The following is a 19,195-nucleotide window of genomic DNA, read 5'->3' on the forward strand; positions in this document are numbered from 1 at the left end:
AACTTCCTGATACTCTTACTTATCCCTATTGTATAATGGAAACTGCCCTTAGGAAGGTGCTATAGGCGGAAGGCAAGACAGAAGTGGAGGAGGAGAGACGGTTCTCCCTCTTGCTTTATGGCCATGGACATCAAACATGAATAGATCCATTTGGCAAAGAGTAGGTGAGTTTACAGGGTTATGCAATTGTCAACTAATGCAAGGTCTTTAGACTATTTCAAAAATGAAGTGAAAGTACAGAAATTTCCCATATACCTCCTGCCCCATGAATATATAGCCTCCCCAACTATCAACATCATTCAAAAGAGTGTACTTTTGTTACAGCTGGTAGATCTATGATGGAATATCATCATAAACCAAAGTCCATTAGGCTTCACTCTTGATAGTGTGCATTCTATAGGTTTGGCTAAATGTGTAATGACATGTACCCACCATTATAGTTTCACTGCCTAAAACTCCTTTTGTGTTCCACCTATCCATCCTTCCTTTCTCCCTAACCCCTGGGAACCACTAATCCTTTTTATTGCCTCATAGTTTTAACTTCTCTAGGATGTCATACAGTTGGAATCACATACTATGTAGCCTTTTCATATTGGCTTCTTTCACTTAGTAATATGGACGTAAGGTTCCTCCATATCTTTTCATGACTTGATAGCTCACTTCTTTAATATTGAATAATATTCCATTATCTGGATATATTTTCAACATTTTTAAAAAGAAAATTTTCAATCTATGGGCAATAGGAAGACTTTAGAAAGTTTTAAGAAAGGAGTGACATGATGAGATTTAAATTTAAAAATATAAATCAGCTTTTTTATAAGGAAGAGGTTAGAAATGGATAAGGATAACCAAAAGGAAAGGAGTTGGGGTGTTATTGCAATAGCTCTGATGTGAGAGGAGCGAGCCACATTCTGGAGAGGTAGCAGTTGAGATGAACAGAATTGGATGGTGTGAATATATATTTAGGAAATAAAATCATAGCACCTGTTAATGGATCAGATTTGGGGAATTATAGAAGGTGAGGTCAAGAATGCCTTCTGGGTTTGGGGCTTGAGCAAGTGGATAAATGAGGATTTTAAACAAGGGTGGACAGTGAAATAATACTAGAAGCCCAATTGAAGTGAGTTGATACCAGCACTTCAGAAATGTTCTATTAGTTGCATAAAAAGTCCTCACCAAATACACATCTCTCTCTTTCTCTCTCTTTTTCAGATTGTTGATGACGCCTCCTAGGCTCCAGCGAAATGAATAATGCCCTTAATAATGTCAACCAAGCCTTAATCTCCATCAATCCATAGTTGCCTATTTAGTTCTGTTTCCATTGTCTTTAACCATCTCCTGGATGGTGTTACCACCCACTACTAAACTTGGCATTTTACATTTGTCAGTACCCTTTCTTAGTTTTTGCTTGTTTGTGTTTTGGAAACTTTTACTCTTTGCAAACATTTATGTCAGCTAGAGTGGCCCAAACTTGTTTGTTGAAACTCTAAGTAAAGAATGAGCATACAAGCAGTCCAGAATAGATGCTAATGTAATTTTCAGGAGTTGTGTTCATAATCATTGGCTAACTATGCACAGTCCATATTGTCAATTCTCATTGCCTAAAAGCTTAAAATTGCATTCAGATCATGTAAACAGTAGGCTCTAATATTTTTCCTTTTATAGGCATTTCTTTTCATAAAAATGATTGAGAGACTATTAGTATTTAAACAGCAGTACGAATGCTAATGTTTTTGGTTTTAACAATTGGACTCTGGTTATATAAGATATTGACAGTAGGGGAAACAGGATCAGGATACATTGAAACTTTATATACTAATTTGTAAGATATTTGTGGGTCTACAATTGTCTCAAAATAAAAAAAGGTGAAAGTAAATCATCACTGCCAGGGCAAAGTTAATAGAGAAAAAAGTGTACAAAATATCCAAAAAGGAAAGGTAATCAAATATCAGCATTAATTGAATTTAATTTAGTTTTATGACTTTACTTATTCTTGATTTTCTTGATTAAATGCATGAGCTCATTTACATTTGAAAATCCAATTAAATGTTGTGAAATAAGATAAACCAGAATATATGAATAAACATATGACTATATAAAATGTCTTGGAGCTCAATGAATAATCAAGAATGAATATTATCTTAAAGAGGTGTAAAGGAGTTAAAAATCCACCATAAATCTGAATGCAAACTTGCTTACATTATAAATCAGTTTGCCCTCGTTCTTAAATAAAAATATTTTATAAATTCCATGAGTTCTAAACATGTCCTTTAGCTTCACCTCTCTGTTTATCACAACAGCATTTTCCTATTTATTTTGGGTACAAACTATCAGCAACTTCTTTATCTCTTCCTTGTACATTTCTTATTTCATCCAAATGCTTTCTACATCATGCCAAGTCTTTAAATTCATTATCTTTACTTGTATCTTATGTTACAATATCTGATTGTATCTTATGGCTTCTCTGAGATCCCCTCATAAGAAGATTACCCTAAATGTACTTTCCTTGACTCAAATGATCCATTACATACATCAAGAAAATAATTCAGTATAAATTACAGAATGGGTTAAGTTCAAAACCATCAAAAACAACTTTTACCTTAAGAAAAAGAACAAACAACTCTAATATCTAGTCTACATCATGTCTTTTGTTTCTTGCCAACCTCAACTCATAATGCTTCTTTTCATAAAGTTATCCTGCCCTTATGCCAAAGGCTGTTCTGGAATTCTCTTAATAGACCCCCACTTCCCCTAACCTGCCTTTGTCCATGCTGTTTCTCCCCTGCTGAAGATTTTTGTTCTCTCACTCATTCAAAGGGCCAGCTTTAATGCAGAAATCCAGGATATAAATTAAGATGACAGAGTGGCCTTGTCCTTGAAAGGTTCCCAATGAAATACTGCTTCACCCATGATATTTTTTCTGATCCAACTGTTTATATGCAGACTTTTCATCCCTTTATCTGCCTTATTTTCTGTTAAGGCATCAGTATGATTGTATACGGATACACACGCTTATGTTTTTCTCCAGGGTATTGCTTTCATAAGGCCTGAAATGGTTTACAAATATTTGTTACATCTTGAAATAAGTGCTCAGTAAATATCAGGGGAATTAGGTTGAACATCTTAGAGGAAACAAAGGTTACTCAAACTCAGTTCTACCGACTCCTCCCTTTCCTACCGTGATATTTTCCACAACAAATTTCTCTAACATTTTAAGTCTTGAAATATTGACAAGCATGCTACTTGGGTAATATAATTCTTTTCAGATGAATAATAATCACTGATCCATAATTAAATGACAGACACAATTATAATTGCTTTTTCCCCCCTGTTGTACAAAGCATTAAGTAACATTTATTCTGCGTACTATCCAGATATTCCAATTGAATAAAAACTAAGCTAGATCGTGGAACAATCTTTAGCTCACTCTATTCAGAATCTCACTCTGTCATTGTATTCATTATCTAATATGTACAGGTCTCCCCTATATTTCATAATATTTACAAAGGCTCCTGTTGTTTGTGCTGTGCCCTATAAAAAGGACACTGGTCAGGGAGGTGAGTGAGGCTGAAATTCATCCCCTACTCTGTTTACCAAATCATGAGCATGAGTCCTATTACACTTGCAAGTGTGTATATGTCATCTGTACAAAAGAAAGGACACCTTTTATAATTCACACAAAGTGTAAGTGGGGATTAGTCTAGTCAATAAATCTTAGTATGTTGTATAAAAAAACTATTCAATACTGAGATGCTTGTTATTTCTTTAATCCAATTTTGGTAATAGGAGTGCAATATTCATCTAAGAGCATTCCAGCATAGAAGCAGTGAAGAATTTTTATAAATTAAACCTACACACGCACTAGAAATAATAAAATGATACATTAGGTCATTGGATCAATTTTTTCCAATATACGATTATTCTTTCTTGTGTATTTTTTTCATTGTCCTGTACCAAATGTGTAATATATGTAAGCTATGACCTGATTCCATTTCTGAAGAGTGAATATTCAAGAGCCTGATATAAGTCCCTGGTAGTGAATTGAGGGGGTGAGGATTTTCATTTTATACTTCTTTGGTGAAGTAGACTAGCCTAGAATTCAGGGCACTTTCTTACCACATTTATGTATAATTATTATTGTTATTATTAGTAAACATCTATTGGCCAACTATTGTGTTAAAAATGTTTATCATCTCTAATCCTCTCCACAAAGTAGTCTAATAGGTACTACTATTCTCATATTAAAAATAAAAAAATGTGTTTAGTCATTTCTCCAAGTCTAGAAGTTAAACATGTATTCAAACGGATTCAAATCCAAGTCTTTCTACCTACAGAAAACATTCTCACTCCTTAAGATCAAGTTTTGGAAGCTATGTGTCACTTTTAAAAATAAAGTTATTCAATAAACAGTTGTAGATTAAATTTTATATACCCTGCATTCTCTTACAATTTTAGCATTCCTTTATTTCTAGGTGCTTTGTACCTAGTAAGATTACAAGCTGTTTGTGGTAAGAAGCAATGTCTTTTGGACACTGATAGCACTCTGCACTGAGCATTGTGCCAACCTTAGATGCCTGTGATCAATTTTTGCCTATTTAAAACAATCAGAAAGTCTACTTTCAAAATTCAGAGGGTTCAAAATAGTATAGTTGACTTTTGTCATTAATTTGTGAAATCATAAACTGCTAACTCTGGAAGCAATATTACAGAACAATCTAATCCAAATTTATTTTGTATGCAAAATTTTACCAGGTAAATTGGTACTTGCTAAAATCAAAACAAACAAACACAAAAAACCAGATTGTACATCTGTCTTCTTGTGAAACACATTGGTTTATTGGTGATTAGTTTGTTCTTTGGGGTTTTACTCTTTTAGTTAATTTTGCCTTTCTTGTACTAGATCAACATTTCTATGATATATTTTTATTGTAAACAGTGATGATCTGCACAAATACTGAAAGAGTAGGAATAACACAAACCCTTTTGAAGAATGTATTTCATCAACCAAGTTGAGAACACCTCCTCACTTGATGGAAACGTCATATGATAATTAACTGATGATATTCTTTAGGGCTACTATGCACGATTTAACTTGATTTTATACTCTATAAGAGTCATTCAAACACTACTATGATTTCCTAAATTGTCTATTATAATAAAAAGAATATTTTGACCAGCAAACAAGTGTTGTATGATCCCTTATCTGTGGTAATTTGCTTTTGTTCTATTGTTGAGTCATTTATAAACTTGAATTTGTGAGAGTTGTTGAGCTTCATGGACTTTATCACCTTTGGGTTAAATGATCAAAAACATCTCTTGACAAAACACAACAAACCCCTGGAACACTCAAACCCAAAATTGGTGGCAATCCTTTTTGAGGCTCAGACTCCAATAGTGTGCTTTTGTCTTTAGAAACCTGTTTTACTGGAAAAACATCATGTAAGATCTAACATGACAAGAAATGAGGCAAGGCATGAATGTATACCTATATTTTAAAACTTCTGCAATCCCTTATAATAAAGAGGTAATATGCAAATTGACCTTCACACTCTCACAAGATGGCTGCCTATGACCAGGCCAGCAGGCGGGTTTGTGAGGGACAACCAAACAACTGAAAAAGCAGGCTGCTTGGGGTGACTAGGCTGGCATGAGGGTCAGTGAGGGATGACCAAATGACTGAAAAGCATGCTGTGTGGTAACCAGACTGACAGGGGGCCGTGAGGAGTGACCAAGCCAGCAGGGGGAGCGGTTGGGAGTGATAGGCCAGCGGGGGGTGGAGGGAGCGGGCAGTTGGGGGTGACCAGGACAATGGGGGGGTTGCAGTAGGGGACATCCAGACTGGTAGGGGGCAGATGGGGGCAGCTGGGGGCAATGAGGCTGGGAGGGAAGACAGTGAGGGGTGACTAGGCTGGGGACAGTTGGAGAGGATCAGGCCACTAAGTGAGGAGAAGTTAGTGGCAACCAGACTGGCAAAGGAAGGCAGTTTGGAGCAACCAGGCAGGCAGGCAGGTGAGCAATTAGGAGCCAACAGTCCAGGATTGTGAGAGGGCAGTGAGACATCCCCCAAGGGGTTCTGGATTGGAGAGTGTGCAGGCTGAGCTGAGGGGGACCTCCTCCTGAGCACAAGTTTTGTGCACCAGGCCTCTCCTTGTGTATAGAAACACCAAAATTATCTTTCTCAAGTCACAAGTTGAAAATGAAGTGTGTCCATTTCAGTTTTACATTTATTCCTATTGATCAACCTGCCCAGACAATTCCACCTCCCTTTTCCACACTTTTCATTCAATCCATTATAAGTCCATCTTTTGGAAGGCATGCTGTGTTCACTGGTCAGAGACACATTTGGTTCAATACTAAATTGAGTAATGCAAGTGGATAGCCAAATAGCTGATATTATACTCATTAGTGACTGAAAACAAAACAAGAAACCCCAGAGGAATAAACTGGATTTTGGTGAAGAGATTGTCAAAGATCTTACTGAGCATAGAGTGAAAGGTTTGACAATATGGAGAATTTTTCATTCTGACGGTTGTTTTCAATGTGTGTGATTTTGGAGCATATCTAGGATATTCTTAACATAGTTTTACTTAAGTTTCACTATAATATGGCTTGTTTAATTCCCATGGTATAGCATACCACCAGAAATCCTCAAAAATAATATTAGCCAATAATCTTGGATGTATTACCATCTAATGTAAAAATGATATGAATATTAATGCTCATACTAATTGCCTAAAATAATCTGAGAGGGCAGACAGAAAAAATGGGACTCTGATTCTCTCCTCTGGAACAACAGAATTTCAGTGAAGAGAGAATTATGAAGACATACCCTGTTTCCCCGAAAATAAGACGGTGTCTTATATTAAATTTTTTCTCCCAAAGTTGCACTAGGTCTTATTTTCAGGGGATGTCTTATCTTTCCATACGCTAGGTCTTATTTTTGAAGGGTGTCTTATTTTCGGGGAAACATGGTAGTTATAAAATATTCAAACACCAGTTCATGATCAGAAGAATGCCTAATTAGCACATCTATGTTTTGAAAAATGACATGTAACTCCTCTCATGTTTAAAATATCTTCAAATATGGCAAAGGTTCATGGCTATTTCAATAAATCTTCATCGACCTCCTCTTACGTGTCAAGCACTGTGGACAGAGAAGTGAATAAGACAAGGAACTGTGCCCTGCAAACTTCAAGATGATAGGGCAGATCCTTTAATAAGGTACCTAGATTTTTCTGAAACTTTCTTTTTGATTTTTGTGGACCAAAAGTTCATGCAAAGTCAAAAACTCTAATTTTAGGATTTCAAAAGATTGCTGACATAATTAGAGAAAAGGAGTTAAGTAAAGTATAGAAAATGAGAGGGAGGGAGGGAGGGAGGGAGGGAGAGAGAGAGAGAGAGAGAGAGAGAGAGAGAGAGAGAGAGAGAGAGAGAGAGAGAGAGAGAGAGAGAGAGAGAGAGAGAATGAGCCAACAGAAAGAACTGTCTTACTGCCCTAACCAGTTTGGCTCATTGGATAGAGTGTCAGCCTTCAGACTCAAAGGTCTCAGGTTTGATTCTGGTCAAGGGCATGTACCTAGGTTGCAGGCACATCCCCAGTAGGAGGTGTGCAGGAGGCAGCTGTTAATGTTTCTCTCTCATAGATGTTTTCAATTCTCTATCCCTCTCCCTTCCTCTCGAAAAAAAAAAAAAAAAAAAAAAAAATTCCAATAAAATATATTTTAAAAAAGTAAAAAGAAAGAACTGTCTTACTTAAAATAATGTCAGTTGGAGGATATCAATCTGAAGTTATTTAGGATGCAACCTTAAAATATATTAAGAAAGTAATTTAAGTTGGAAAAAAAACAAACAATTGATTTGCTATGTGGTCATCAACTGTTGAAAATGCATTCTAAATCCAGCTGTATGGCCAGAAATCAGGAAGAACCTTCATTAAGAACTAGGAAGAAGACAGAAGCAAAGAGACCAGCAGAGACACATCCTCCAAAATTCAAGATAAGCACAACGTGATTATAAAAATTAAAATGAATTGGTACATAGTTTACTAACTTGAGAATGTCCATACTCTGCACTCATCAGAATGCCTGGAACATGATGTGAGTTCAACAATGAATGTAGAGCAGATGCCTAAACTGTCCTTGCAAAGGACAGCCCTATCCTGTGATTTGCAAGTTAAGTGTGACTGTTGAAGAGCAGGAACTGCCAGGGTCTAAGGATGTCATCATTCTCTAAATTCCTTTTGATGAATACAAAATAGGAATGGAGATAATAAAGCAACATTCTGTTTCTTGAGGACACCCTAGGCATTGAGTCAGTATGATTACTTCAACACTCTTTGATCATCTGCAGTTGTTTTTTCCTTCACAATGCTTACTTTCTAATTGAATGGAGAGATAGAACGTAAACAGCAACAGGGACTTTACTATTTGCTGAGGGCAACAAAAGTATTTTTAAAGGGGAAAATATCATTGGCAATTGGTGCCTAACTATCTGGTAAATTGCTATTATCACAGTGCTTTATGAGTTTAAATGGAGGCAATATTGCCACAAATATTAGAGTACGTGTTCTCCTGTAAATGAATATAGAAAGTTATAATGTATTAGAGGCCTGGTGCACAAAATCTGTGCATTGGTGGGGGGATCATTCAGCTGGCCTGTGCCCTCTCACAGTCTAGGAACCCTTGGGGGATGTCCAATTGATGGCTTAGGTCCTCTCCCTGTAGTGCTGCTGCAGAGGTGAGAGAGGCTCCCGCCATTGCTGCTGCACTCGCCAGCCATGAGCCCTGCTTCTGGCTGAGTGGTGCTCCCCATGTGAGAGTGCACTGACCACTAGGGGGCAGCTCCTGCATTGAGCGTCTGCCCCCTGGTGGTCAGTGCATGTCATAGCTACTGGTTGTTTTCCGGTCAGGCTGAAACCAGCTCTCTGACATCCCCCAAAGGGTTCCGAATTTTGAGAGGGCACAGGCCAGGCCAAGGGATCCCACCATTGCACGATCAGGGTTAGGAAGGGGTGTGGGAGGTTGGCCAGCCAGGAAGGGACTGCAGGAGGGCTCTAGGGTATATCCAGCCCATCTTGCTCAGTCCCAATTGACTGAAGATCAACAGCAAGCTAACCTACTGGTCAGAGTGTCTTCCCCCTGCTGGTCAGTGCACGTCACAGTGACTGGTCAACCAGTCAACAGTCTGCCGCCTGATGGTCACTGAATGTCATAGCAAGCAGTTGAGCCACCTTAGCATATCATTAGCATATTACAGTTGGATTGGTTGAACAGCCAACCAGATGACCATACACTTAGCATACTAGGCTTTTCATTGTATAGAATAAGCTAAGATCCTAGTCTAGGGTCTCTGTTTCTATAAATTATGATTACTTATAATTTTTTTTAAAAGTCTACCTTCTTAATTGTTTAACATTATGTCAATCAACCATGGATTGTGATGCATCTTAAAAAGCACTTTTTCAGTAGCAGCTCCTTGGACCCAAAAGAAGTGAAGAGCACTTCACCCCCAGTGGACCTGAACCACTGAAACAGGTAATTGAAAATGACCAAATAAAGCATGGCAATTCCTGCTTTAGTGAGAGAAAAATGAACGTTGTCTAGGACATCAAAGAGTACTGCCCATACTTCCTACAAAATGAGTTAGATAACTATTTGTATTAATGCCCCTATAAACACGTACATAAATATATTTTACTGTAATGTTGACTAAGTGCAGAATGATTATGTGAGACTGTAGGAACCTGTTAACTCATGTCTACCAAAGTGTTGGTAATGTGTTAAGAAACCTTAGCACACATAAGGTAGACAATTGGAAATATATATATTTATATCGTGTGTAAAATGTAGGAGAAAAACTTGCTCTTAACATAAAGAATCTATTTATTTATTGTGTTCTGATCACAGGGAAAAACACTTTACTTACTACTTACCTACCTTAAAGATGGCCTTTCCTTAAATAGAGTAAGTCTTGATATATGCTTGAGGTAAGTTTTGATTCATGAAGACGATTTTCATTAATCACTCTATTTAAAAATGTATGGCCCCAGAAGGGGGAGATGAAAATAAAAAATAAATAAAAAAAAACAACAACCATGAAGAGAGCCAAATTCCATCACACAGGCATACATTTATGTTTCAACCATGCTAAAAGGCTGTGCATGTACCGGCAATACAATATTTGTGTATTTTAGCTTACTGAGGAAGTTACAATGTGAGCTATCAGTTAAATTTCTAACTAAATCATTTTCTGCTTCCCCTAACCTTTGTAAAATCAGTAAATAACTGCTTTAGCTCACTGCTGCTCTTTAGCTTTCAGGTTAAAGCATGGTAGTTAAAAACATCTTTCACAAATACAACTTGGCTTAAGAGTTCCTTCCATAAATGAAGTTTTAGGACAAACTTTGAGTGGATGGTTGGAAAATTCTTTAATATAATATCACACCAATTGGTAAATGCTGAGCTTCTGTGAATTAGGATCTGGAAAGTTTCACTCACAGAGATAGGGCCCGATTGTACTATTTTTTCTTTGCTTCCATTCCTTTCTCAAATGACTGAGCAAGTTTATTAGAGGACAAAATTACTCAGTGTCAAAACTGTCAAGGAGGGTTCAGGATGAAGCTAAATGTGCCTGATATCTGCCAAGTTTCAAGTGCATAGGACAAGCATGGAGTAGGCATTTCCATATACTTAAATGTGTAATTTTGTCCTGTTATTTTTCAGATAAAGGAAGTAAGGTTTATACTAGAGTATGTATGCATTTTATTCAATGTCACATGCCACATGCATAGGGAAGCTTGCACATTAACATACTGCTCTGATATAAAAATCCTGCCTATATTTGTATTCCTCACTGCCTTTCGGGTTGCATTAATGATCAGGACCCATAACCTTGATTTGAAAATCCCAAATGTTCATTTTGAATCTAATATTGCTTTGAGAGATCCCAGGGGAGTTTGCTTGGCCTGACCTGCTTTGATAGCTGTTTACACTAGTTATTTCAATTTCTTAAAAAAAAAACCTAAAACACTTTGGTTACAGGAGTAGTTTTACAGTGTTTTGCATCCATGAATTACTATCACTGGCGTGTTAACAAATACAGAGGGAGTGATATAGTTAGGGGAAAGCATGCCACCAAGAGTGAGGGTCGGAATCTGTACAGGACAGACTTCGGATATTTTATTCATAATTCCTTTGTAGCATAGGGAATAATAAGAGTGATTGGTTTATGAACTAAAAACAACAACAAGCACACCTTTCTTTGCTATTTTTATTTTACCAGCTTTATATTCTATTTTTCAAAACAGGTCAACCTAGAATCACAGGTCCATAAAAAAGTGACAAGAGAATTTTTCATTTTCTCAAGTTTTAAAATTGGTAAAAGTTTGACTAATTATTTTCCACGTGGCTCATGTTTAATTATCTAGCACTAGTAGGAAGAGGATGCTATCTCCCAAGCCTTGAAAAATATTAAAAAGGATGAATTCCACCTTCAGATTTGGTAACCCATCCCACAAGATAACAGGAAGAAGTAAAACAGGGCAAACCTGCACATGTGAAAACCAAGAAGGTGAAACACCAACCATGTCTGAGAAAAGACGTGAAAACATATACATGATATGTTTGACATTTTGGAGCATCTGTGGGGAGACATTGATTTGTAATTCAGATCACATAGCATCTTTGATTTCTCCCACTTGCCCATGGCCTTTGCCCACCCCCTCCCTCCAACGGCCGAATAAAACACAAAAGCTTTCTCAGCAATGGATGGAGAGCAACCCAGGGTCTGTGCAGGGACTATCCATCACATTTCTGTCTTAATTGAATGACACCAGAATGAGATCGATAAGATGTAACAAGAGACAGCTTTGCATTTCCACACTCACTTATTCCCCCTCTCTCTTACTCTCAGCTACCAGCGTGACCAGAAAGCCCAAGTATGGAACATGCTCACCGCTGCCAGGCAAGCTGCTCAGATATGAATAAACTTGTCAGAGAAAACAACAGAACCTACAAACCTTGGAAGGGAGCTAGGGGAGACAAAGGTTATGAGAGTCGCACTGAATAAATGGGCTTCTCTAAAAAAGCAATTTCGTAGGTGCATTCTCCCTCTCTCCTCAATAACCTCCTCTAATGTAATGTTTCAGTTAGATAATCTCAACAGCTGTCTCTATGAGGTTACTACTGGAGCTATTATCTCTAAGCATGAGCATAGAAAATAGTCAAGCTCTAACCGTGGTTTGGATATATTTTCGAATTCTCTACTCTGCCCTCCTCTCCCTCCCCCCATCCCAGATTTGTTGAGAATGCATCAGGAGCTGCCTCAAAAGTAGATGTGGTGACATCTTAGCTCAAACCTGCGAGTCCTGCAATAAATGTGGGGCGGCTTCGAGGCCCATGTGCACAAGGTTCCTGAGATGGCCAATGCATTATTGATGACCTCATCACTCTGCTAAAAGCAGAGGCTGACATTGTTCTAATCTCGGCCTTCTCCTGGAGAGCACTGGCTCTGCATGGGAATCGATCACAGGGAGAAGTGAGCCAGAAAGCAAAACTACACATGTGAAAACCAAGACGGTGAGCACCGCCACTCCATTCGGGTCCTGTTAACTGCAATCGCATGGCCCGCGACGATGTTTTCGTATCTTTGACAGTTTACAATGTGGCCAGATGCTAAGCTCTCCGTTGCCATAGTTCATTTAATACCCCACATCTTGAGCTTGTTAAAAATTATGCCTGGAACAAAAGTCTGCATGGTAAAAATGCCTTCGATGTAGTTTCCAAAAGTGCATTTTCTTGTAATGCTTCATTCCAGTGGATTTTCTCCAAGATTATTTTGAGACTTAATTAGGTATAGGGGACTGCTCTAGATAGAGGGTCCCCCTTCCATGGCCATGTGACAACTCAGGAAAGCTATGTACCGGTACCTCCAGAGATACAGAGAGTCCCTCTGTATTCTGTATAATTTTGCTCTTTTATTCTTTTAAATAATAATCTAAGATTATAGCTCATATCCGTGGCTAACTTCTTTATAGGTTTTTATGTTGTTATTCAGTGTATTCGTCTCAAAATGATACATTGAGTAATATGACAAAAATATGGGTCCCATCTCATCCCAAGTAGGCAGAGTAGAGAATTCGAAAATATTTCCAAACCACGGTTAGAGCTTGACTATTTTCTATGCTCATGCTTAGAGGTAACAGCTCCAGTAGTAGCCTGTCTTTGCTGTTAAACACTGTTTTCCTTGCTGGTATATGGCTAGGTCTTTTGCCAAATAACCACTGGTCTCAAGTTACTACTGGATTTTAGAGCAAGGCAGCTTGTCATGAAATCATTATTTACAATCGAAACAATGGGTCACAGGGAACAAAAGGCAAAACACACACAGTTTTGCTTTCCCTGCAGACATTGGTCACCTGAGTTGGGAGCTGAAGCCACAGGCGAACGAACTTGTTTCATCAACCTTGCACCGTCAGGGGCCCGCATTTGATGTCATGTCCATTTCCCCCAGGTTACAGATTTCCATGTTGCCCAGCACAGTATAAGGTCCCAGAAAAGGCAGATATCATAGGAAAAGCGTGTTTCTTTACACATGCATGCACATAGTGTGAGACAACAGGTACTCCGGTTGTTCTAAAATAGATAAAGCTCAAGATACCTCCAGGCTTCTCGCATTGCTTTAGGACATGGATGCTATGGAAGATAGGCGGGGCTCATTTTCTCCAGTGCTGCAGGCGCTTCACCCCTGGGGAGAAACAAACAAACAAACAAAGTTGCAATGGAATGGGGGACTTCTTGGAGCACCATCAACTAAAACGAACCTGGAATCAGTATCTTTTACCTCGGATCACTTTATTTTATTTTATTCATTGCTGTTTGCTTAGCGGGTGGGCCACCAAACATTTAGCAGTGAGAGAGAGAGAGAGAGAGAGAGAGAGAGAGAGAGAGAGAGAGAGAGAGAGAGAGAGAGAGAGAGACTACTTCTGGTTTGAATCAGCACATCACTGAAAGGAAAGAATTAAAATGCAACAAGCCCCCAGCGGAGTTTGGTGGGATCTGGTGGTCCCGCTGTGGGCACACCTCTGATGAGGGAAGTGGATGAACCCCAAGGAGGCCATGTAGGTCAGAGGAATGCTACTATCCACGGTGTGATATCCCACAAGGAACATCCTGAGTGCTGTGGGGTGCTCCGTGTGGTGGGTGTTATTGTGTGGGGGTTGGTTTTAATTTTTAAAACGAGGCTGTGGCTAATTAGGGGCGTTGGCACAGCTTGGACTGATGAAACCGATTACAATGATAAAGGATGCTGGGGCTGGAGCGGGCTAAGATGCTGGCTGCTACCCGGAGAGCCTCAGCGGTGTCTGTATGGTTGTCAAGTATGATTATGCTAGAAGCAAACTGGATTTATTGGCTTTTTTCCTATAGCACTCACATGCCCATGCATGGAGCTCATAGTACCATCGCCAGAGTCTGGGTTCCTCTTTTGTATTGTCCCTGAACATTTAGGAAATTCAAGAAAGAAAAAGCAGACCCACTTTACTCTCAAGCATCTCTACGAGAAAGCAGGATGAGTAAAAGAGAACAATTATCTTTCCTGAGTTAACTTTATTATTCTTAAAACTTAGTCTCCATCCTGCTTGCTTTTCACATTCCATTTATTTGAAATTGATAAGAAACAGGAGAACATACTTGATATATACCCATAAGGTGAAAAAAGGAACAAACTGAATTTTGCTTAAGGAAATGTATTTTCTAGAGCCTGGAGAGAGGAAAGAAAGAAAGAGAGAGAGAGAGAGAGAGAGAGAGAGAGAGAGAGAGAGAGAGAGAGAGAGAGAGAGGGAGAGAGGGGGGAGAGAGAGAGGGAGGGAGGGAGGGAGGGAGAGAGAAAAGGAAAGAAATCAAAAGTACAAAAACCTATGTCTAATCCTATGGGGTTAACCAATTGAAAGGCAGCATCTAAACATGGTTTATGTTTGAGTTTTGTCCCCTCATGAGTATTCTTCATTTAGGAGATGTGCATTTATTACAATACGCTACAAAAGAACCTGAATGGGTATTCAAATAACTGCTGCAATCAAAAGATTCTCTTTTTTCAAAGAAACAAGCACAGATTTATATAGTTTTTGTGCTCTGCCTTGGACATTCTAAAATGATAAAAAGATTCTCATTTGCGGCCCCCTCCTTCCCTGGAAGCTATTGAATTGTTCTGATTTTGTACAGTGTAGGACAATCCTGCAAAAATAAAACATTTCAACTTCATACAAAAGGTGAGGCTTTCCATTGGAAATTTTTCTTTAGCAGGGAAAAAAATAGAGAAATGGGCTGACAGCTTTAGAAAATTTAAACAATTCCCCTTGCCAAAAGACGTATTTCGTGATTTTTCTCTAATTTCAGATTTGGTGCATAGGTGTCCGGCTAACAATGAATGCTTTCAATTCAACATTCAGTTTCTTCTCTCCCTGCTCAAAGCAATCTTCACTTTTTAATAGGCAATTATTTTTCTAATTGCTTCTTAAAAAACTTTTCTCAGGATGACTGTGGGACACTCCACTCTATTATACATTATACATCATGGATGCATTTAAAACAAACGGAGTGCATTGCAAATTGCAGAATGCACTTGATGGCTAAGAGTTATCTTAGAATGAGGAAGAAAAGCAAGGAGATTATTTGTCAAAGTATTAGAAAACTTTTGAAACTTAAAATTTCATAAAAATCACGTGGAAAGTCCGTTGAGAATAATTTTTTTAAGGAAAAATAAAAGCAAAATAGCATTGGCTGTGATTGTTTTAATGGGATATATTGTGTAATACTATTTTCTTCCTTAGCCATTAAAGCTCACTTCACAAAATATTGTACTCTCCTATTTTTTCTTTAAAATCTATTACCTATAAGGAACACGCTTTTTCTGTAAATAAAACCAAGCTTTTATAATCTCAACTGTTCATATATAGTTTTACTTGAAATATAATGCTTCAAAATAACACAAGTGCAAAAACAAAACAGAAAAAAAACTAATTAGAAATCAAGAATAAACAATATGCTACATTTTATTACACTCAATTTAACTGTCAGGCATAAAAAGAAAGACAATGCCATCTAGCCCTGTGCTGCCTTAGGAAAGTATCATACAAAAGCAACACTAATTTCAATGTTGCCGGCACAAACAGAATAATAAAAAGGCATGTGGCTAAGCAGTTGAAATGTGTAATTCTCTTCTTTTACAGATCATTCCAATAGGTTTTAGTTCAAATCAGAAACCATAAGTTGACGTTTCATGAAACCAACAAAACATATAATGAAAGCTTTCTTCCATGTCAGTGTTTTAAAATTAATATGTGACAGACTGTTTAAAAGACTTGTTTAATTATTAATAGAAACATTTTATCATATAGATTTTTTTTTTTAAGTTGCACTTGCCATTAACTACCACTGATTGCAATAGCAGGTAAAATGCAAAACATGGCTGGGCCAGTCTATCAAAGTCCTAATTAGTATCATGCTATAGAAAAAACAATGAAGTGATTTTGTCACCAATTACTGACAATTAGCCTAAGTACAACAGTTAATTTCATGGAAATAAAACCACTATAAAATGAAAGGAACAGAAACTATCATAATTAATGGCATTTGCCTGCATTCCTCTGGTCTGTGTGTGTGTGTGTGTGTGTGTGTGTGTGTGTGTTTCTCCATGTTTGTTTGTTTGTTTGTTTTTTTGTTTGTTTTTTTTTTTAACCATAAAAGTGTTAAAACAACTTGAACAGCTACACAGGTACACAAAATTCAAGAGTCTGTGTTTCTGGGTTTCTGAGTTTTCTGATTGATAACCATCTGTGGGAACACATCACGTAGCAACAGAATTATATATATCAGTTTTTTTTTACACCCTTAAACCTAAATAATTCATATACCCAGAGATCCAGAGTGTGCACTTGCTAAACAATAAAACCAGTGTGTTTCGTTACCGAAAAATGTCTGGGGATAACATATCAGTCCACTGCTGCACTGCGTAGAGGTATAGAGAACCTAGATGCAGTGCATCTAGGAATGCTAACAGTTAAAAGTTCCTAGTCTCCCTTGCACTTCGGTCCAACTCAAACTTTTCTTTCCACTTGCTGCTGCTGCTGCTTCTTCTTCTTCTTCCTTCTCCTCCTCCTCCTCCTCCTCCTCCTCCTCCTCCTCCTCCTCCTCCTCTTCCTCCTCCTCTTCTTCCTCCTCCTCCTCCTCCTCTTCTTTTTTAATGTCACCCTGCCGTCCTAGTCATGAGCCTGGGGGTGTCTGGGCTTGTGCCACATGTCAGTTTCATCTCATGCATGAACTCGGTCACACGTTTCAAAAGTTGCAGAGTCACAAGGCATCAGGAAGTCAACTCAAAGCTTTAACATGCTGCTCTGGCTTCTCTGAAAGCCGGAGAGGATTCGTTTTGCAAGTTACCTACCAATCAAGAAAGTAAAAATACTTCAAGGCCAGAGACTCTGAACACTACGCTTCAAAAAGTATGCCCGCACCAAGATTGTTCTAGTTTCCACAAGTTTTGAAAGCAGAACGTTACGACCTAACAAAACATCTATCAACAGCCACATCACTTTTAAAACTATACGCAGACAAATAAACATTTTAGAGTTTTTCTGGCCACACGGAGATAAGATCCTCTCTGGGGAGAGGACCAGAAACTGCTCCTTCTTTTGTGCAGACTCCTGGAATGTGCTTGCCTTTCATTTCTTTCTTTGTGTCTGGCACGCTGGCCTCACAGGCAGTGTCTTAAGCCAGGCAGGGTCAGGGCAAACAGAGGACTGCATTCATGGACAGATCAAGTTTATGTGAGAATCTGCTCCTCCACTGCCCTCAATCTCCATATGAATCGTTAATAAAATCTCAGCCTGAAAGCTCATCACCCCAACAGTGGGGAAGTCATGCAGAGAATCCTCTAGCTCAGAAAAACAAGATTTCTTTATCTTGTTCATCCTTGGCCAGCATTCGTGGGAATGCTGCCATGTAACCTCCTCCTGAACCAATCTCTCCCCCCCCTCACCCCTTCCCTCCAACACCCCTCTGCTCCCCACAAGTTGCACCTGATCACCAGGGAAGGCGAAGAGCTAAAAGACAAAAGCAGCATTCTGACACCCACAGCACATCTACCACTCAACTTTGCCTCTGCAGTAATTTGCTGCTCTGAAAACCTCCAGGCAAAAGGAAACATCAATGCTTCATTTTTTCCAGTTTGTGTCAAGCAGCTGGGGAGACTTTCCCAGAGCTTTCTGACACCCCATGAGCCAGAGAGCCACGGATATAATAAAAGGTCACATTGAAAGCGAAGAACAGAGTCTTACCCTAATTAACTTGATACCTCCATGCAAAGACTGGACAGGAACAAGACTTTGTGGATGTGGCAGCCAATCTTGCTTGCATCTTGCTACAGGCTGGCTGGGCCTCCCGTTTCCTCTGCTTTTGCTCCTTGCAAACTGTTTTAATATCGAACGCTTTTCGGTGGGATGGGCTGATTAAGGAAAACATGAATTTCCTGCTTGCCCTTTAAGGTGGGTTAAAGGGGGTGCTAGCAACCAATTACAGAACAAAAGAACACAAAATGAGAGACTTCAGATCCTAAGGAGTGAATGTGTTAAGTTCTTTGTGGTCTATTTTTTTTTAAACCAAGTGTTTTATTTTTATTCGCTCTTATGGTGAATAGTGAACAGTATCTATTTCATTAAAAAAAAAAAAAATGAAAGCAGTTGACCCAGTAGCTCCTGAAGGAAATCTGCTGTTTTTTTACTCAAAAGTCTTTAAATGCACTTCACTTCCATTTCAACTGGATGATAATTGTTTTACAAGGAATAAAAAAAAGTTTGAAAGTTTATCAAAATCTGTGAATCAGCTTTTCACATTGCTTTACTATACTTAGGTATATTTCAGAATAAGAACTTATATTTTCAACCCTAATGAACATTTTGACCCTTATTATATCTTTATTTCTTCATTTATTTTGGTCAGTAATGCAATATAAACTTCTAAACTCATTGCACATAAATTGTTTCAAAATATCTTTTATTAAACTTTTCTGTCATAGAGCTGCATATGTTCAAAAACAAATAATTCTAAAGTATACATAAGTGAATGTGATTTGACTAAATATAATGACAATTTCCATCACTACCTATGTAAAAATGGCATTAGATAATATTTGAGAAGATAAAGAT

The 19,195-nt window shown here is 38.2% G+C and overlaps 1 long non-coding RNA gene across 1 annotated transcript in view; it reads right to left on the bottom strand.

Moving 5' to 3' along the window:
* Positions 1–12,276: 12,276 nt before the first annotated feature.
* Positions 12,277–19,195, bottom strand: part of LOC123652816 — a 68,854-nt gene continuing 61,935 nt past the window's right edge. The window contains exon 3 of the long non-coding RNA XR_006742312.1: positions 12,277–13,743. This is a non-coding gene — a long non-coding RNA (uncharacterized LOC123652816). The remainder of the gene's footprint in view (positions 13,744–19,195) is intronic.

This window comes from Pipistrellus kuhlii, unplaced genomic scaffold (assembly GCF_014108245.1).
Source record: "Pipistrellus kuhlii isolate mPipKuh1 unplaced genomic scaffold, mPipKuh1.p scaffold_m20_p_2, whole genome shotgun sequence".
NCBI classification, from domain to species: Eukaryota; Metazoa; Chordata; class Mammalia; order Chiroptera; family Vespertilionidae; genus Pipistrellus; species Pipistrellus kuhlii.